The sequence below is a fragment of the Dermacentor albipictus genome, chromosome 7, assembly GCF_038994185.2.
Source record: "Dermacentor albipictus isolate Rhodes 1998 colony chromosome 7, USDA_Dalb.pri_finalv2, whole genome shotgun sequence".
Classification (NCBI taxonomy): Eukaryota; Metazoa; Arthropoda; class Arachnida; order Ixodida; family Ixodidae; genus Dermacentor; species Dermacentor albipictus.
The window spans coordinates 133,844,699-133,865,926 of NC_091827.1; the positions used below are offsets into that span (position 1 = coordinate 133,844,699).

The window sequence follows — 21,228 nt, forward strand, 5'->3', positions numbered from 1 at the left end:
CTACACGAGAGGCAGAATCAGCAAAACTGCCCTCAGAATACTCAGCGGAGCCACCTCCGCCGAGAAGGAAAAGCCCCGACACAAACTAATCTGGATCCCGGGTCACGTAGGCATAGTGGGGAACGAAAGGGCAGACAGCCTAGCTCGAGGTGAAGCGTTCCGAGCTGGGTGGTCGAATGCCCCGGAGACCCACCTACAGGCTTGCGAGGGGGGATACGCAGAGACCCTGAACTTACATAGAGGAACTAGAATTAGATATCCGCCACCACACAAAGACCTCTCAAAGGAGGAAGCGACCAGCTGGCGCAGACTACAGACAAACACCTTCCCCAACTTACACGTGCTCAATAAGATGTTTCCGACACAATGCAGGGCCACCTGCCCTTGGTGCGGTGCCAAACCTACACTTTACCACATCACCTGGGAGTGCGAACGCAACAAAGCATTCCACAAACACGAACACCCTAGTGCGGAGCAATGGGAGAGTCGGCTCACCAGCAGCGAGCTCACGGCCCAAAGGGCCCTAGTGCAGCACGCGAGCGATGCAGCGCGACTCAGTGGAGCCCTGGAATAGGGGCCCACCCTTGCTGAAGAGAAGTCTCCAGTCGCCAGCGCCAAGAAGATGAAGACGACGGAGACCTTATAACCGCGAAACTCTCGAAAGACTAAAAAGTTTTCCCTCCCTCCCTCCTCGACACACTTTCTTAAGCGGTCATGTTAGACTGAGACAATCTCTCAAGCAGTCGTGTTAGACTGACGTACTTTCTCTCGCAGTCATGCTAGACTGATGAACTGCATGTAAATACTGTAAATAAACCCATATTCATCGTTCTCGATGAGAAGCAGCCCTTCCCTTCATCAATGTCCTCAGCGTGGATGAGTTGGACGACGGCATGGGCCAGCTACCTTCGAATTCATGCCGGACTCCAATCTTGACAACGGGTTACGAGCGATGGGATTGAGCCCCCAATCCTGACAACTGGCTGACAGCGGTGAGATGGACTTTGCGACGTGGTGCTCTGACTGCGGTGAGTGCTTGGTTCTTGCTTTGATTCTCTAGGCTTCATTTTGTGGTCGTTCTGTTTAGAACAGTAGGGAAGCCAGATTGTTGAGTCTTGGCTGGGTTGTGTTTTCCTAGCTAGATTTAGAGAGCAGGATCAAGGCAGTAAAGCAGCAATCATAGAGTTAAGGACACTGCTGAGAGACGAGTTGCTGATTGTTGGTGAGGAACTGGACCTAGATGTACGCAAGGAAATGCTAAAATCTGAATTATGGGAACTAATTTCCGATCAGGCCAGTAAGGAAGAAATTGAAATGGGATTGGAACTTCTAAACAAGAGAGAAACGGGACAGAACGAGAGAAGAACGGGAAAGAGAGAGAGAAGAACGCGATAAAGATCACGAGTTAAGAAAAATGCAACTGGAACTTGAAAGCAAAGATTTGGAGTAGTCTCAAGGAAGTGAAGGGGCTCTGGGACGATCAAGTGAGGCAGAATCGTACCGCATGCACAGGCTATTAAAGCCATTTGAGGTCGGAACAGACATAGGCTTGTTCCTAAGCAATTTTGAAAGGTCTTGCGAGACGATGAACTTCGGCCCGAGTACTTGGCCACAGCGGTTGCTGTCTGTGTTGGCGTGTGAGGCTGCAGAGGTAATCGCCAGGCTGATTGCACAGGATGCATATGATTATGCGAAAGTTAAGGCTAGTCTCCTGAAGAAATACCGCCTTTCAGCCGAAGCTTTTCGGCAAAGGTTTAGAAGCACAGGCAAGAAAGATAGCGAGGGGTATCCGGAGTTTGCATAAGGCTTAAAGGCCAACCTAGTCGAGTGGCTGAAAAGCGCGGAAGCGTACGACAGCAGAGACATGATCATAGAATGCATGTGTCTAGAGCAGTTTTACAAAAGCATTCCCCAAGCTGTGAAACTGTGGGTGCAAGAAAGATGGAATGTAAACACTGTGGAAAGGGCGGCTGAATTAGCCGAAGAGTACGCAACGCCTAGAAAGTTGAACGCCGAGGACAGAAACTGGAACGGTCGAAATGGACCGCGGAAACCATTTCCGTTCAAAAGGTGTGCGCAGACTAGACAGTCGGAGCCTGTAGACATGGCGGAAAAGCCCGCAGAAAAGAGCGAGGAGAAACTTAACGGAGAAGCCGCACAACAAGAACAGAAAAGAGCATTTGAATCTTTTAGACCAATTCGCTGTTATAAATGCCGCAAACTGGGACATATAGCTGTAAACTGCGGGAAGCTTAGCGTAGTTTTTGCCTACGTGGAGGAAAAAGACGAGAATATGGAACATTAAGTCGATATCTTCATGACCTGCAAGTTAATGGCAAACCATGCCGAGTGCTAAGAGACAGTGCCGCCACGATGGATCTTGTCCATCCGTCTTACCTGGCGGTAGATGACTTCACCGGAGAAGTAGCATGGATAAAACAGGTTGTGGAAGAACACAGCGTCTGTCTGCCCATGGCCAAACTCAAAATCAGTGGTCCATTCGGGGAGCTAGAGACTGAGGCTGCACTTTCCAAATTTTTGTCACTGCAGTACCCTTACATCTTTTCGAATCGTTCAAATCAGTTACTGCGTGAAAAAGGGCTTAAACTGGGAGAGGGCGTAGCACAGGCATTGACGTGAGGCCAAGCTCGTAAAATCACGCCGCTTTCGGCCGAAAATGCACAAGCTGCTCCAGCGGCAGTAGCAAGGGAGATGACTGCAATAATCGAATCCGAGCTCGGCTCGAGTTATGAAAAAAACAGTTCACGAAAGCCTGCCAGCTGACAAGTTCACTGAGAGCGTAGCACTAGAGTGTCAAAGTTCAGGCCTGCAGGAAGAGCAAGCTTACGCACTCGCAAGCGAGACAGGGTGGTTATGATCACCGGCCTCAAAGAACTTTGATCAGCTCTTACGTGGGGATAGAGAGTCCTTGGCAGCCGAGCAAAAGAATGATGAGAGCTTAGCTAAATTACATCACACAGCCAAAGAAGAAATTGCTAGGCGCAACGTGACGATACATGAGAGAGGAGGATTGTTGTATCGGCACTACAGAGATCGACAGGGTAGGATTTTAGATAAGTTAGTCGTACCTAAGTACAGGGAGGACCTTTTGAGTCTCTGTCATAGAAATGGGTGAACCGGCCACGTAGGCATAAAAAAAATCAAAGGAAAGATTGCTTATGGAATACTACTGGCCTGGCTGTTTCAAAGACGCAGAAAACTTTGCAAGATCATGCGGCGCCTGCCAGCGTTCTGGTAAACCAGGAGAGACATAGAAAGCTCCACTGAAGGTAGTGTCCTTAATAACAGAGCCTTTCAGACGACTTGCAATAGACACGGTAGGGCCTCTTCCAAAAACAAAATCGGGCTACAGGTACTTGTTTACCGTACTGTGTCCGGCTACAAAGTTTGCAGAAGCAATCCCTTTGAATGAGCTCAGTTCCACCGAAGTAGTAGACGCGCTTTTGACAGTGTTTGCACGAGTTGGGTTTCCAGCCAAATTCAGGCTGATCAAGGGTCACTATTCACGGGCGCACTGACTTCCACATTCTTGCGGAAGTGCGGGGTAAAGTTAATACACAGGTCTGTCTATCACCCTCAGTCAAACAGTGTAGAGAGGTGGCATTCCATGCTTAAGCGAGTTTTGCGTGCACTCTATTACGAGCACAATGAGGACTGGGAGAACTGTCTGCCGGCAACTTTGTTCGCTTTGCGAACGGTTCCACATGAAGCGACAGGGTTCTCGCCAGCAGAACTAGTGTGTGGGAGGACACTGCGTTCTGCACTGAGAATGTTAAGAGAGATGTGGGAGGAAATAGGGGAGAGTCCAACAGTGGCTGAATACGTGCTAAATTTGTTGGAACGGCTAAGCGCAACCCAAGAACTAGCCGGAAAGAACATGGGAGTTGTTCAAAAGAACGCCAAATTCTATTACGACAAGAATGCGAGGCTTCGTACGTTTAACGCCGGAGACCAGGTAATGATCCTCAAACCTTCAAGAAAGAACAAGCTTGAAGTTCACTGGGACGGGCCCGTTAAAGTGTTGCACAAACTTTCAGATACTAACTATATGCTCTGAAAATGCCCGGTCGCAGGAAGGAAGTGAGGATATATCACTGCAATTTGATGAAGCCGCATGTAGAGCGGAGCGTAGTCGTTAACTATACCATCAAAGAGCAGGATGGCACTCGTCAAAGTTTAAGGAGTATAAGGCGACCTCCAACACTGAAATTGGCCTAGAAGAAGTAGTGGAACACTCGGTAAGCTCGCACGCTCTAAGACCCGAGCAGCTAGATGAGATAAAACGGGTGGTACAGGAATATATCGACAGCTTCAGCGATCGGTCAGGGAGAACCGAACTAGTAACGCATGAAATAGAGCAGACATTAACCGAACCGATAAGATCAAAGCCTTACAGGGAGTCTCCAAGACAGAGATAGATTATGGAGGCAGAGATACACCGCATGCTAGAGTTGGGAGTTATTGAGCCCGCTGAGAATGACTACACGTCACCGCTAATAGTGGTAGAAACCCCTAACAAGGACCCTCGTCCATGTGTTGACTACAGGAAGTTAAATGCCATCACTATGGATCAGCTGTACCCAATACCCAACATTGAGGAACAAATTGAAACAGTTAGCGCTGCTAAATACATTTCAACTATAGATCTCGTGCGGGGGTACTGGCAAGTTCCGCTTTCAGAAAGTGCCAGCCGCTATGCCGCATTCATCTCACCTGTAGGCACTTTTCGCCCTCTCGCACTCAGCTTCGGGCTGAAAAACGCCACGTTTAGCTTCTCTAAGTTAATTGGTATAGTCCTAAAAGACTTGCAGGAGTTTGCCTTGCCATATGTGGATGATGTAGCAATTTTTTCGGACAGCTGGGAACAACACGTATCGCACCTCAAACAGGTGTTCTCACGGTTGAGGGAAGCCGGCTTAACGATGAAAGCGGAAAGGGTAGATGTGGTTGTTCACAGGTTACTTATCTGGGCCGTGTTGTCGGCCAAGGCACGAGACGGCCGGCCAAGCTGAAAATAGCTACGATTGGACAATTTTCTCAGCCGCACACGATAACAGACCTCCGTTCATTTTTGGGGCTTGTGGGGTACTATCAACGGTACATTCCGAATTACTCGCAATTGGCAAGTCCATTAAGAGGCGCCCACCGAAAGGGAGCACCGAGTAAAGTACACTGGGATAAGGACAAAGAGAACGCTTTCCAAAGTTTGAAAGCGCTATTGGTTTCTCGTCCTGTGCTTCGCGCGCCAGACTACATAAAGGAATTCATAGTTCAATGCGACGCAAGCGACAGAGGTATGGGCGTGGTACTTAGTCAGGTCAGCGACGATAACGAGGAGCATCCTATCCTCTATGCCAGCCGTAAACTAAATGTAAGGGAGGAAGCCTACAGCGCTTCAGACAAGGAAGGTGCTTGTTTAGTTTGAGCCGCCCAGAAGTTGTCGTGTTACTTGTACGGAGCGAAGTTCATCTTCGAGACCGACCACTGTCCTCTGACGTGGCTCAATCAAATGTCACACAAAAATGGCCGCTTGCTCCGATGGAGCCTTACTCTCCAAGAGTACAACTTCTCCGTTAGATATAAGAAGAGAAATTTGCATAGCAAAGCGGATGGTTTGAGCAGGCTAATTTGAATTCTGCGTTTGATGGTCCCGCCTTAGTTTTAGGGTTACTAGTGTTAATATTATTAAGCCAATAGATCCCCTCTCATTTAGCAGGATTCCATCCATGATTGCTGAATTTGTCAGCACGAAATTGCTTCAGAAATTGGCATAGCGAAATGCAGCATTTTTTTGTTTGTGTACTTATTTTTTTGTTGAAGCCTAGCGGGTCTAAAGTGAGACCCAAGGCACGTCATCTCAGTGCAGAGCCATGTTGTAGGGTTTATTTTGCAGTTGCCTGTCCTTGTTGGATGTTTTGGGGCGGTGACATCATTGCAGAAGTGGTTACTGCGAGCCAAGACATCACCACCTGGCCACCAGCCGTTCTCTTCCTGCCCAGCGGTTATCTGCGCTAGGCAGTCGAGATTTTCTGGGCCATGGCGGCGCTGTTAAGAACGGCCAGCTGCAGTGCAAGTTTGCCAGCCATTTACGCCTGCGGTGGCAACCTCATCTTGGAATGCCGCCGCCAACCTCTAGCCACGACGTGACTAAGTCGACTTTGTGTCAGGAACAATACGCGCATCTTCCACTCTCCGTCGCTTCAGCTAGGATGCGTTCGACGAAGCAGGCTTTGTGCTGAAACCACCACCGTTACGCTCTAGCCTCGTCGCCATTGTGACTGAAGAAGTTAGACGAAGCAGGCTTTGTGCGCAACACGACAACGCCGCCCTGTTCTGCTATGAGTGGGGGAGTTGCCGCGGGAACGCCGACGAAGGCTCCTTCCCACGCGCCGACCAAGAGGCAAGACAATGTGCTATCCGGACGCGCTACCCGGATCGGCTCCGATTTTTACGAAAACCCTCTGACGTCGGCTCCGGACCATTGCACGTGTGTCTGTGTGTAACCCGTCCCGTGGAAAGGCGGCCTGTTTACAATGACTGGATGAACGCTTTCCGTCCCCTTGAAATGAAGGGTGGACCGAGTGCTTATATGCGGCTGTTGTGCGGATGCTCGACACACTTCCTTAGGCGGTCATGTTAGAATGAGACAATCTCTCAAGCAGTCGTGTTTGACGTACTTTCTCTCGCAGTCATGCTAGACTGATGAACTGCATGTAAATACTGTAAATAAACCGTTATTCTTCGCTCTCGATGAGAAGCAGTCCTTCCCTTCATCAGCGTCCTCAGCGTGGATAAGTTGGACGACGGCATGGGCCAGTTACCTTCGAATTCATGCCGGACTCCAATCTTGACAACGGGTTACGAGCGATGGGATTGAGCCCCCAATCCTGACAGGGGTCAATAACGATGCAGCGTCTACCTTTTGCGGATAATTCTCCGCACGTGACTAGCTTGGAATTCGTCATTGCTGATTTGCACGTCACCATCCACACGTGCGACATCTGAAATTGAGTGATGGAACTTATTTCCTTCAGGTCAATAACGTTCCGAAGGGCGTCTCTGAAGTCTTGGGCTCTGTACGGTCGACCACTTCAGTCAGCATGCCGTAAAACGGAGTGCACAACCAGCTTATTGGTAGGAAGACGACGTCGCACAACACGCTAGTCATTGCTGCTGGCTGAAGCCTGAGCAGCACCTCAGTCAGGGGCCGATAAATCCTTTGGAGCGGATAACATGAAAAAAGCTACCGTTCGGAACGCCGTCTTCTTCTTTCTCCCTACGCCACGCCAGAAGACCAGCATGAACGGATAATTTGCCATATCAAAATCTAGAAGCAATTTTAGTTTCGCAAAGCTACGTCTTGCACAGACATGGTAGATGCGCTATCGCCCAGCAACTAAAACTCACGCCTATACTACAAAGAAAAATTTGCTGTCCGTATTCAGTAGCATGCTCGGAAGTGCCACAACATTGATTTTCACTTGCAATTGGTATTTTAATTTCGAAAAAAATCCTAAATGAAACGCCGACCCGGGACGCTGTTTGGGCTGCTACTGCCGATTTCGATAGCCGCTTTTTGTTCTTCACGTGATGGATATGCGACGTTTTCTTAGTTCAGTGATGCCTTGGAGTTGACACTTCTGTCTAGTCATATATCTTCGTCAGAGAAGCACAGGCTGGTGCTGGGAGCCTTCGGCGATACCACATATACCTGTGTTTATGACGCGTCACATCGGTGGTCATCGCTTCTTGTGTTGGCAGTGTAGACATGAAAAAAAATTTTATTTAAGAACACCGGTGCGAAAGATGAAATATACAGTGATTTACCCTTGTTAGACTTCTTGATTCCTTAGCCTAGACGCGCCGATAGCGTGAAGACAGACTCGGTGGATACGCTAGGCCTAAGCGTCGGTGGCGACCGATCTCGGAGCGGGTAGCTGGCGAAAGCTAAAACGTGTGTATTTGAGCCTCAGAACTTTCTTTAGTACAATAGGGAAAGTGGAAGCGCATGAATCACCTCAGCTTTGGTATCGGTGCGATATCAGTCAGCGATAGTCTTCGAACTCGGAGCCCGTTCGCGCGTGTCTGAACGACTTTTGCATTTCATCTCCACTCCACAACACTGCACAACAGCGACAACTCCCAGTCATATGTTACGTGCGAACTACTAAAAAAGGCGGCGTCCTCAACGTTTGCGTGGTTTCGTTCAAGAATTTAGCTATCCGACCAGTCAAAAGGGAAAGCGAAAAAACAAAACAAAACGAAAATGTACCTCAGTGTCAAATGTCCATGAATAAACAGGGCAGCTCACGCACGTTTATTCCAAGCTGCGACACAAAATACGATTTTATGACCCCAAGGTATAGCGTTATTTAGGACAAGAGACTAGTATCAAGCGATGAAATTGTATAAAGTATTATAATACCGAGACCGATCAAGTTGTCCAGCGCTGTTTATTCCAAAAAAGACAACGCCCCCAGCTCACGCGCGAAGAATTAGAAGAATAGGGGAGATGATGATGGCTATGTACAAATGAAAACAACGACGTACGTTAATAGTGCTTACAGTATTTATTATTCAGCAGCGCTCGTCGTTGCGTACTGGAACCAGTGTGGCACAAACACAACCAGCGCAGTTTCCAGTGCGGACCAGCGAACTGCAGTGAGAACCAGCGCCTGTACAGCACAAACCACTGCGCCCCAGCGTCATGGCAGTGGAACCAGCGTCTCTTCCAGTGTGACCCAGCTCTTATCCAGCGTTCTCCCTGGTGTCCCAGTGAGTCCCAACGAGCGCCAGCGAACTGCAGTGAGAACCAGTGCCAAAAAAAGCGCTGGTTTCACATTGGAAGACGCTGGTTTTTGCAATAGGGATGTTTCTCTTTTCTGTCGGCAGATGGTGTCGCATACGCGCGCGCACGGTGCCGTCTGGGAAATCATGTGCTTTTTGGCACGCGTTGAAGTTCCGTCTGCTTTCGGTTCCGTTCCTGACAAGAAGACTCGCAATGGCAGGAGCAACGACTCGCCGGGCTCTTGGAGCCCATGATTCGCCGCGACAGCGTACTTTGCTTGTAGAGTTCATGGAGCAACACCTGTGGCTCTGCCAATTCTGCCACTGCCTGCTGCTATTCGGCTGGCGTGGACGGAAAGGTTACCCACCATTTTCGCTTGCCTACGCGAGTTAAATCTTGCGCTATTGCGCTGATGCAGCGGCTCATCGAGGATTGCGACAGTTGGATGGTCACATCACTGCCGACAGACGTCTGAAAGCTCCCGGTCACAAAAAACCGAAGCGCACAGCGAACTTTCGCTTCTCTCGGCAGTCCGGTCGGCCCCTTCATCCCGATTTCACCCTCAATATCAGCACACAGCCTACGCACCAGAGCCTTACTCATCCTAAAATGGCGGCGGAAATCCTCCTCCGGCAGATCGAAAGCATCTTCTTTGTTTCTAGGTCTTCTCTGGCCAGTGCGGCCGCAAAGAGCCGCGAAAACATACGGAGTCATGGGCGCCACCATGTTTGTTTACAAGCTTGCAGCAGCAGTTCCCGCGAAGTTGACCTACTCGCCGCGGTTCTTGTGACTAGAACTCTTCTAGTAGACTGTAGTTCTTGGGTGCGACTGTTTTCACAACAAATCAGTGCAGGGGCGCAGCCTCGCATCGATGACGTATCACCATTTTCTTTTTTTCCCCTCTGTTTGGCGGCGCGGTCGGTGTGCGGCGCTTCAGTTCGGATCAGCTTAAAGTCCCTCAATCATTTAAAAGTACCGCCAGGCTTTGATCCAGCCGACAAAGCCTGCGATGGGCTGATCGGTGACATGTGACCCTGCTCCGCCCCTTTGCCGCCATGAAAGTTCCTGCGCGCCGGGCGAAGAGCGCGCGTTTAGCCTGTTGTGCTTTCCACATCGCTGCGATAATTTCGTTCCGGGAGGTCTGAATTGCCTTGTTGCTTTGCGGTTGGGTGCCGAAACCGGACGAAGGATGGCAAGAAGTTATTTTGCATCGCGCGCGGCAAACAACACCTAAACAGAATATAAATGTGGTCGCATACAATTGGACGGAAAGACTGAACCGTCGGTAACAGCACGACTATGCGAGGCACGTAATATATAGCGATACAAAGGTGCGATAGAAAGTACACACGTGTGTGTGTCGAGCGGTGATAGTATTTAACTCGCGTGCATGAATGTTGAGGGCCGAAGTTTGTGGAGATAATTTATTTTAGTTCTCTGTGAGCCCGCTGAATAGATCGGTATGACCTAGGATGCGAAGGACCGAAATGCCGTGTTGCTGTGCGGATGGGTACCGAGATCAGACGGAGGACGACCAGAAGTTATTTTGCATCCCGCGCAGCAAACAAAACCTAACAAGAAGGTAATTCTGGTTGCATAGAAATGGACGGAAAGACTGAACCGTCGGTAACTGCACGACTATGCGAGGAAAGTAACGTAGAGCGATACGAAGGAGCGAGAGAAAGTATACACCTGTGTGTGCAGAGCTGCAGTATTATTTCATTCGCGCACATGAATGTTGACGGCCGAAGTTTGTGCAGATTACTTATTTTAGTGCATTACGAGCCCGTTGACTTAGCAAGTGCAGTATGACGTAGCATGCAAGTAAATATGGGGCAGAAACGCATTAACTCGCTGACAAATATCCGCATTGCGTTACGTGCGATAAAAAATAAAATTCAGCAGCGAATTCTACTTTTACACTTTCCTCTGTTTGTGCGCGCGTTGTTCTGCGCTTTACAACATGTCCCAAATGTAATTTCCATTATCCTTATCGTATTTTGTGCATTGCATATGTGAATAAATATGTTGCTAAGTGCCTGCATTAGTTTGTTATTAAAAAACGAATACTGCATAGCCACAGCTACTGGCCGTCAAATAATTAGGCGTAATACAGTGTATAAAAGTACATTACATACAGCTGCGAGCTCGTTCCTTCCAAGTTTCCCTTACACTTGAAGATGTGTCAGCAATCGGCAATGCCATTTTACTGATGAAAAACACACAACTGCAAATGAACATAAGGAAAACGCCACAAGCGATACAGGGATTGCCAGCAAAACACAGTGCAGTAATAGCTGGGTCAATCCGCGTGCGTTCGGTATAAGGGCCCTCTAATTCCTACGGGGCTTTAGCGGTGCACGGAGGCGAAAAGGGATAAACACAACAATGCGCGTCATGATTCGAGTTTACGCGGCGACGTCGCACGGTTCACGAGAACAGTCAACCACATTCACACACGCGCCCACACTACGCTCGATGTTGGTGTGCCGCGAGATCAGATCGCGCTGGCAGCCCGAACACGATCGAGGAGACACGCTGACACGATCCAAACCGCCTCTTCATCATGTCACGACAGTTGCACTGGCTCGTAGCATTGAACCACAAGACACAAGAGTCGTCGTGTAATCACTACACGACAGACACACTCAGCGACAAGAAGACTGTTGGCACACTCGTTTCCACAAACACACAGGACGTTGTTTAGTGGCCGTGAGGGTCGCGCGCTTCGAGAATCGCACGTTTGAGCGACGTTATGTCGAAAGTTTTCCGGTCCAAGCGACTGTCAGCCTTCATTTTTACACGACTTCTTCGTTCAATGCAACCGCTATGTGTACGCAGCACACTTACATGCAAAAGATTTCACAAAGCATACGGGATTAAGCGTAAGCAATCACCAAGGCTCGCGCGGTGATTGTGCGCAAACGAACGAAATGTAAATACGCGAAATCGAGGCGATCAAGCCCTCATTACGCTCTCTTGAGCTATTTTCATGGAGCACTCATTTGAAACTAAAGGACTAAATTTAGCAGTTCGGGTCCTTCTTTCGTTTTTCACCAGAGTCAGGCACCAGTAGGTTTTATTTCCGCGCGTATGCAGATATTTTTTCACCTCACGTATGCCGCGGCGCCGCGGTTTAGCGTGGGCGCCGTATGCTACAGGAACTTCCTAGGTGGCGCGCGCGGCAGATGTCGCTACCTTGGAAATTATAGAGGGACCTTAGATCAGCTTAGAGTCACTGGAAAAAATTTCAGAGAACCCGCAGAGGTCGGCATTTGACTGGCAACACTGAGCGGCCACCGCCATATACCTTCCAAGCCAACTGCATCGCGGGAAGGCGGCCGTGTTGGATGAGCTTGATATTCGGTGACACATCGGGCTGAATGTTTACTGAAGTACAAATACTTTGTGCCCGGAGATAATGGTTGCTCAGAACGAAATTAAATGTTGTTTTGTGCGAAGTAATGCAGCCGGTGGTTGATTTGCACGCCGATCGTGTTTACTGCTGGAACAGTGCCACGATTGTGGGCGGCAGCTTAGCGCTGCTATCGGGAGCTTATGCACGCTTTTTTCCCCTTTCCGCGGAGCGAGCTACGAAGCAAAGATTTCGTCACTGCGAGCCGGAATGAGGCAAGCTTGCGCTTTTGGGCATGAACATCGTGGACCCCCGTCGGCTTCTATTGAATGTTTCCAAGCAGGACGAAACTGTCACAGGCACGTACGTTCATTGTATAATTTCACAAGCTAAATCGGATACATTTAATTTAGTTTGCAAACGGATACCACGCGTTCTCGATTCTGCCGGGCGACTTCGTCCGCCGTATACGCACGACATACTGCGACTGCCGACTGCGCTTGATCGTAACACGATCTGTGCACAGCAGGCGTAAACGCCAACTTCGATTACCATTTTGCGCCCTAAATCTTGGGGAAGGCCAATATGAGCCATTTGCGTGATTGCAGCAACGTATATGTACTTCTGTACACTGATAATGAGCGAGAGTTTGCTACATTGTGATTTATGAGCGCGGCTGTCTAGTGTGTTCGTGAGCGGCTACTCTTCTTATTTTATTTATGACTGTTTCTTTAGACTGCCAAGATTTGCTGCCTGAGTAAAAAAAAAGCAGGAACGCCCGCTGGTGACGCAGCACCTTTTTTTTCTAAGTTACATAGGTGATGTATAACATTCGTGTGCTTTTAGAGCGGTTTATGGAACATTCATAGTGACAGAGTGAAACTAAAGCTACTGGGTGTTCTGTTGTTTTGTATTTCTTATTATGCATCAAGCACAACATTATTTGGGTATGCAGCGTAGCATTTCAACATAAAACATAATATGTATGCTGACTTCAGTTCATTGCATGTACTCGGTTTACAAGCTGGAAATTTGAAGCATGTGTTGTTAATATCACCTGGCCATTGATTTCAAGCTCGAAATGCGTATGTATAAATGAGCAAAGTATAAGTGGAAGAAAGGAAGTGTCATGAGCCTCGTATTGACCATGTTTTTTTTTTACTGCGATCGTCACGATCTGCGAAAAATAAGTGCCATATGCGATCGAGTGACTCGAGGCGAGAGCGCGCTCACGTGCGCGGAGAAATCATGCGAGTACCTGGTGCACGTGAGGACGCGGAATTCTCGCGCGACAAGTGTGCCTTCGCGTGCCACAAGCACGGAATAACCGCGTGTGTTGAGCAACAAACGCGTACAGGTGTATCCGCGTCAAGCGTGCAAGACGCGAACGACCCCTGCAATGAACTCCTATTCTCGTAGCATCGCTAACACCGCGTGCACTTCGCTTAAATATCTTCTAAAACAGTGCCGAAAAGCACAAGCAAGGTGCACTTATACCTCGCACATGGTGGTGTTTTTTGTAGGCTTGAAGTTCTCCCGGCCGATTGTGTGTAATCCACGCAGAACGACGCTCTCGGTCATTTTCGCGGTCGGAATCTAGAAAAAAGTATTTCCAGACTCAGTTCGGTTGCTACATCCGAAGGCGCAGCAGCCAGGCAGGATTTCCTTGCAGTCAAACACGAGCGCGACAATCGGAACACAAAAAACGTAGGGAACCTGCGCTGCCTGCGCTCCAACTCAGCAGGCCCGCCCGGCGCTTGGAAGGTATATGGCGCCCCAAAGTCATGTGGTACGGTTGGGCCAATGAACGCGTCGGCGGCGCGGGGAAAACGAATGCGGTACTCTGAAATTTTTCCAGTGACTCTAGATCAGCTCACCCCACGTGAGCGAGAAGTTGGCGCGCGTATCATATTTGCGGCGTGCATTGTTTTGTTTCACACGGAATGCAACGATGAGCGAGCCTGACCGACAGAAGGTGATCGAAAAGTACCTCCAAGGGTTACATCATCATGAAGACGGCTACTCCTATGGCTACCTGAAGTGAAACGATGAGCTTAAGCTTTTTGAGAGGTCCTTGGCTGCCGCCAACGAGAGGTATGCTGTACGGACATCAAGAGACCTGAACAAGCCGTTTAAATGTAAGTAGTATCGACTACTTCTTAATGTTTCGCTCTGCGCATAGATTTGTCATCGTAAAACAAAGTAGTAATTTTAACCAGGGACTCAACCTGGCAGAACGACTTGTTTTCAGTTGCGGATAGTGCGCAGCACTAGACAATTGATTCATCTTGATTCGCCTTTTTGAAGATGGGGTTATATATTGTTCTGGTTACCGGTTCAGAGTTCGCCTAGCACCTATTTAATTCGGTTTGAGTGGAGTATTGTTCTGGTTACCGCGACATGATCCGATCTTCAGAAATTCCGATAAACGTAAAATAACAACTGTTATTGTTTGGTTTTCAGTCATGATTACAACCGCGCACGCAAGGTAACCACGAATACAAAAAATGAAAGGTCTGCCTCTGTGCTCTTTACATATTTGAGTTGAATTCAAGACAGAGCTGCGCTTGGGCGTTTGTTTTGTACGCATCTTCACTTTTTTTTTACCATTCAAAAAGCAATCGCGCGCTACACGAGACACTATTTGCGGTGGGGCTGTACTCCATGTCGTGACACGGCCGTGTGTGCCATCCGTGGTCCTGCTAGAAGTGTGAATTGGACGTCTAGAGCAAGGCCTAGGCCTGATGTTGAACGCCGTATATGAGGTGAAGCTGCAGCGTCGAGCTTTTTGTCGTATTATATTAAAATCCAAAGGCCCAACCAAACTGTAGCATGTTCGTGCTGCATTTAAGTTCTCACTTTTTACAACCATACAAAAAGTATGGGTAATTATTAATAATAGTGAAAATTATTATTCTCGTTGAGGAGAGCCAGATTTTCTTGCTAGAGGCAGTGCATCTTAGTTTCTTTGCTGCCATTACATTACAGAAACTAAAACTAGATTTGATATTGCGCTGTGTCATGCATAAATCTAGGCACCTTCATTAAATCGTCTTGATTGTTTATTTTCCGCCAATGTCATCTTCTCCATGATCCACTCCGGGTGCAGAATCACTCTAGACAATGTACCGTTTGTGGTTGTCAAAGAAACCGTCAAAGTCTGCATATTTGGAACGGAATACTACAAAAAGTCTCAAGAGAAAAACAAAGACCAGGTATGTTACATGAAGATGCACTTGCGAACGTTTCAGTCTCATGCAGGTATCCAGCAGCGCTCCAAATTTAAAGGTTGTGTACAGGCAGTGTAAAGAGGATTTACTTTATGTTACTTTAGGTTAGGTTACTTTAGCTTTACGCCAGAAATAAATATTCTTGATTTCATTTACAGGGTTCAAGCACCGCTGACTGGCCGAAGGAGGTGTACGAGAAGAAGCGAATGAACCTCCAAGGCACAAAGAAGAAAGGGTGTGCAGCAACAATGAATTTGAAGTGGATTGAATTGTACCCAGATTTCCATGTACGTAATGTGCAACCACAAGTAAAAAATGTTTGCAGGCTATTTTCTGGGCACCTTTATCATTGCATTTGTGTCTGCAAGCAGACACGAAACAAGCAGTTTTAAAACATTACTACATTGTACTTGCAGTGGCTCGTGAGAAATTTGTAGCTGACGTCCACTATGATAGCTTCTACTTCTGGTGATAGTAGGGAGTTTTAGTAGAGGGATCCGATAAGGATGCCTTCTCTCCCCTCTGACAGCTCTGAATACGCGTTGTGCATCGTTATGGTATCGTTATCAGGGCAAAAGAACGGTCTGGTAAAACTCCCTAATATCGGCTTTTCCTGTTGCTCTTGGTGCGCAGTTCAGGCAAATATGTCGTGGCTTAAGATGGGGCACGTTAGACTTGGTTGACGTATGGCCAATGAAAGGTTTGTTTGAGCTAGTTGGTTAACAAGCTCAAGCAGCAATTATCATTATGGTTAAAAACAGCGTGCGAATATGAGGACAAAGTGAGAACGAGACAGAATACAGCACTGAACTAACAACAGAAAGTTTATCTCCACTATTTACATTATATATACGAGTACAAATGGGAAATAGCAAAAAAAAAAACAGTGCGCAAGATAAAAGGAGTACAACACATACAGTCTCGGCATCCAAACCCAGGCTGTATGTGTTGTACTCCTTTTATCTTTCGCACTGTGTTTATTTTGGTATTTCCCACTTGTATATATGATGGGCAAGTGGAGATAAATTTCCACTTGTTAATTCAGCACTGTCTTCTGTCTCGTCTTCACTTTCTCCTCATCTTGTCGCACTCTTTTAAACCATAAAGTATGCTCAATATACGTACCAATGCCTACTTTCTAGGTGGACCTTCCCCAGCCATGCGGCCAGACAAAAGAGGGTCGGCTGAAAGCAGACAAGGCCAAGCAGCTGCAGGAGGTGCTTGACGCAGAGCAGCAGACTGTGGCCAAAGAGACGCGGATATACATTAATATTGCCATCTGTGGTTCCCATCGTAACCAGCAGAAACATGGACAGGAACATTGCTGAGCGAATTCAAATCTTGGCAAGGGAAGGAATTACATCTGTATAAGATGTGAAAAAGTGTCTGCACTATTACGTGCATGACGTACTTTTTGCAAACACGGAAAAGCCTGATAGCACCTGCAGGGCCTTTTTCCCAACACATCGTGATATCAGCAACCAGATCCAAGCTGTTCTTAAAAAAGACCGCTTCAGTACAGTCAGTCAAGAAAATGCTAGCATCCTCATTGAAAAGATCAGTGGTGAGCAACCCGAATCCTCCATTTTCTATCGGCCATATGCAGCACGCAGCTGCGTGGGTAGCAAGGACTCGAACAACGTGGAAGAGAGCATTGCCAGCGAGTGCGAAGACACGTTGCTGTTCTGCTTCCAGACAAAGATCATGAGAAACATGCTTAAAAAGTATGGAGGCTCAGTAGTTTGCCTGGACGCAACACACAAGACTAGTGATTATGCCTTACCACTTTTCTTGCTTGTCGTGAAAACACCGTCGGGATACACACTAGCTGGTGTGTTTATCGTACAGTTTGAGACGACCCACTGTATCGCTGATGCTTTAGACGTTTTCAAGCAGTGGTCTGATAACTGGTCCCCACAGTACTGGATGGTAGATTACAGCAAGGCAGAAATAAGTGCCATCAAGCAAGTGTTCCCAGAGAGTGAAATCTCTATCTGTGACTTCCATAGACTGCAAGCATGGCAATGGTGGCTGCACAGAAAGGAAAACAGTATATCCGATCCGGATGATGCCCTGACACTCATGAAACGCTTAGCCAGTGCTTCAAATCAGGATGAGTTTGACAAGGCATTTGAATTCCTTGTCGCCTCAGAGTATTGAAAAAACGAAAAATTCCGCAGTTACTTTGAAGCAGTGTGGCTGTCTGTAAAGGAGCTGTGCGTCATGTCTTACAGGCTGGAGTTTGATGTTGTCTTGACAACAAATAACGGCATTGAGGCCCAAAACAGGGTGTTGAAGGCGCAGTATGTGAAAAGTGCCAGTGGGAAACGGTCGTTAACATCCCTAATCACACCTGTCGTCCATGGCTACCTTCCCGACAAAGAAGTGAAATTCCATGAGGCAGTAAGGAGGCAGTCATCAGTGTACAGACAGTACAGCGAAAATATTCCTGCATACCTGCACAACCGGCCTCACGGGTTTGTGAAACATATGCTGAGACGGCTCGTTAACGCAGAGGAATACAGCCACACAGACATGAAAGAGCTGCCCACTGAAGGCATGTTCTCGGTTCATTCTGAAAGAAGTGATGATGATGTGTATAAAGTCGACTTCACCAAGCCATCGTGTACCTGCCTCGACTTTAGAAAGCACAAGTACCCATGCAAACACTTTTGTGTTGTTTTTAAGTACAGCGACAGGTGGTGCTTTTCCTCTCTTCCACAGAGTTACCTCAGTCGACCGCCAATTACACTTGGAAACTGTCTAGAATCAGAACCAGGTTCTGAGATTCCCCTTGTCAATGAGCCCAGCCCTTCTGAAGTGTCTTCACAGGCTCTTGGTACAGCAGTATCAGAGCCGGACATTCCCTTTGCCAAAGAGCTAAGCGTTTGTCAAGTGCCGTTACAGCCTGTGGTTGCTATGGTTCCTGGGACAGCAGTCCCCTCAGTCTCGGAGTTGCGCAAATGTATAACCGAGGAACTTGAAAAGTGCAGTTCCCTCCTTTACTGCTGCCACGACGTTCAAACACTGTCGGAGGCTAGGGGCTTATTGCAAGTCACCTTCCGTAAGTTGGCTGGATCTGTGCCACAGAGCCTTCACATTCGGGGCTCACCGACAAAGGGATGCTCGTCTCTGAAGCGTCTTCCAAAGAGAAGGCGCCTATAGTGTGCTGTGACTCTGCCATTGATTCGTTGATTCTTCACAGGAGCTTTGGCTCGGGCTGCTAGGAAAGGGTCAGGGGAAAACGTTTGAGATTGCCACTCAGTGTTTTTTTTTTCATTTTTTAAAGGAATTGCGTACTTTACAAAACTCAATTTTTACCATGCATATCTTGAGCTTAAGCAGAGTGTTTTAAATATGTGTAAATATGTTTTAGAATGTTTGGAGCTTTTAAGATTAACATGCTATGTTTTATACTAGACTCCCTTATAGTCATATAATTGCAACATTGGCAACGGCTGTGTATGTGTAGAAATACTGCCTTAATGTTTCGTGTCGGTGACTCAATTCATTGATTCTATAAAACTATGTTTTTAGGCTTGTGCTTTCAATGTATCTGTATAAAACTGTTTGTAAAGTTGCATCCCTTCTGTACTTCCATGAAAGTGCTTGTTTTTATACTTTCCTTTTAACATTTTAATATAGCAGCTATTGCATATGAAAACATGTTATTACATTTTTGTCTGGTGGTTACTTCAAGAAAAGTTCAGTAGTGTGCTTGTAATATGCATCGACTGTGAATAAAGCACATTTGAGAGAATGCCTAATGTGTACCAAGAGTTTATTTTGAAAATGTGAAGCATGGTTACCTACACACTAGAGAAATTTCACCAAGAGTACTTCAACAGTTGTAACTTGAATTAGAGGCTGGGCAAACTGGCCATTTTTGAGGGCAATTATGAGAACTACCCTTTCAGTGAAATGTTTTAGGTATACATACTGATACTAGTGACTTGAGGGAGCTGTTTCATTATCCAGACTTAAAACTTTTTTCAATGGCGCCCTATGGGAATGGGTATATAAAAAGGGGATGCATAAGGAACAGGAATGCACAAGAAAATAGGCAATCATCTAAACTTAGCATTTATCAGCTAGTATTTTTCAATTAGTCTCAACATGTACATTAGTATCGTGGAACTCGAAGCAATCAATGTTGAGCTGTCTAGTTTTTGCCCATCATGTCACGAAAACATGAGACCTGATGTATGGTGCATCAGTAGTTAGTATGGTGCGTACTACATAGCCGTTCTACGGAAAGGGGGAAAGTCTCATGAACCCTCTTTTTTGCGCCTTGGAGGTTCATTCACGTTTTCTCGTACACCTCCTTCGGCCAGTCAGTGGTCAGTGGTGCTTGAATCCTGCAAATTATATAAAGTATATTTATTTTTGGTGTTTTTACATGCATGTTAAAAGACACACAGGTCAACTGTAACATCATGCGGCTTTGGTAAGTACAAACAACAACAGTGACATGCTTACATAGTGCACACCAGGCATGTAGCCAGGATTTTGTTTGGCTCGCAAGTACTGAATGAGGGGGGGCGGTGTAGGGGAAAACGCCACAGGTGGGAGAGGTGGTAAAGCACGACCCAGCAAAACTGAAGATTTCTTGGGGGACTAGGCCACTCCAACCATTGGTTATGTGCCTGGTACACAGCCATAATGGTCTTTTCCTAAATCTATTCATTTACTAGGAACAACCTGAGGGCCCTGAAAGGGGCATTGTATAAGGGAAAATAAGTTAAAAACAGCTGTCGTGAAGTATCCTCTCTACACTACTTGCACACAATCTGAGCTGGAAGGCTGCTGGATATCTGCATGAGAGTGAAGTGTCTGCAAGCGCATCCATGTAACATACCTGGTCTTTTTCTCCCTGAGACTTGTTGTAGTATTCCATTCTGAACTTGCAGACTGACTGTTTCCTTCACAACTCGAAATGGCACATTCCCCAGGGAGATTTGACATCCGTAGTGGATTGTGGAGAAGACGACATTGGCTGAAAATAAACAATAAAGACGATTTAATGACGGCGCCTTGTTTTATGCATGGCAGAGGCAATATCGAATCTGGCTTTAGTTTTTGTTTATGGGCAGCAAATAAACCTTAAGCTCTGCATGCCTCTGGCTAGAAATGCTGGCTCTCCTTAAGCTCTGCATGCCTCTGGCTAGAAATGCTGGCTCTCCTTAGTCATAATAATAATAATTAATATTATTAATTACCGAGACTTTTTTGTGTGGTCTTAAGTAACAACTTGCAAGCAGCGCCAAAAAACCAACATGTTACACTTTGGTTGGGCCTTGGGATTTTAATATAACACGACAAAAAAGCTCGACGCTGACGATTCAGCTTCTCGTATACAGAGTTCAATATCAGGCCTATGCCTTGTAGCAGGACCACGGATGGCACAGACGGCCGTGTCACGACATGGAGTACAGCTATGGTGGCCGTTCTAGCCACATAGTACAGCCCCAACGAAATTCGTGTCCCGTGTTGCGCAAGATTGCTTTCTCAGTATTAAAAAAAAGCGCAGATGCATACAAAACAAACGCCCAACCGCAGCTCTGTCTTGAATTCAAGTCAAATGTGAAAAGAGCACAGGGGCAGACCTTTCATTTTTTGTATTCGTGGTTACCTTGCGTGCGCGGTTGTAATCATGACTGAAAACCGAGAAACAACAGTTGTAAATTTTACGTTTATTGGAATTTCTGAAGATCAGGTCATGTCGCGGTAACCAGAACAATACTCCACTCAAACCGAATTAAATTGGTTTGGGTAACTCTTAACCGTTAACCAGAACACTATATAACCCCATCGTGAGAAACGGGAATCAAGAT

General features: G+C 47.0%; 1 protein-coding gene and 1 long non-coding RNA gene across 9 annotated transcripts in view; one reads left to right on the top strand and one right to left on the bottom strand.

Moving 5' to 3' along the window:
- Positions 1-21,228, top strand: part of LOC135911538 (chymotrypsinogen B-like) — a 799,265-nt gene that overhangs the window by 184,501 nt on the left and 593,536 nt on the right. The gene's annotated exons all lie outside the window — the stretch shown is intronic.
- The window catches only part of LOC135911540 (uncharacterized), a 302,235-nt gene continuing 300,216 nt past the window's right edge, over positions 19,210-21,228 (bottom strand). For all 6 annotated transcript variants that reach the window (XR_011507608.1, XR_010567385.2, XR_010567383.2 and 3 more), the window contains 2 exons: positions 20,253-20,390; positions 19,210-19,752 (listed from right to left, as the gene is read on the bottom strand). This is a non-coding gene — a long non-coding RNA (uncharacterized lncRNA). The remainder of the gene's footprint in view (positions 19,753-20,252; positions 20,391-21,228) is intronic.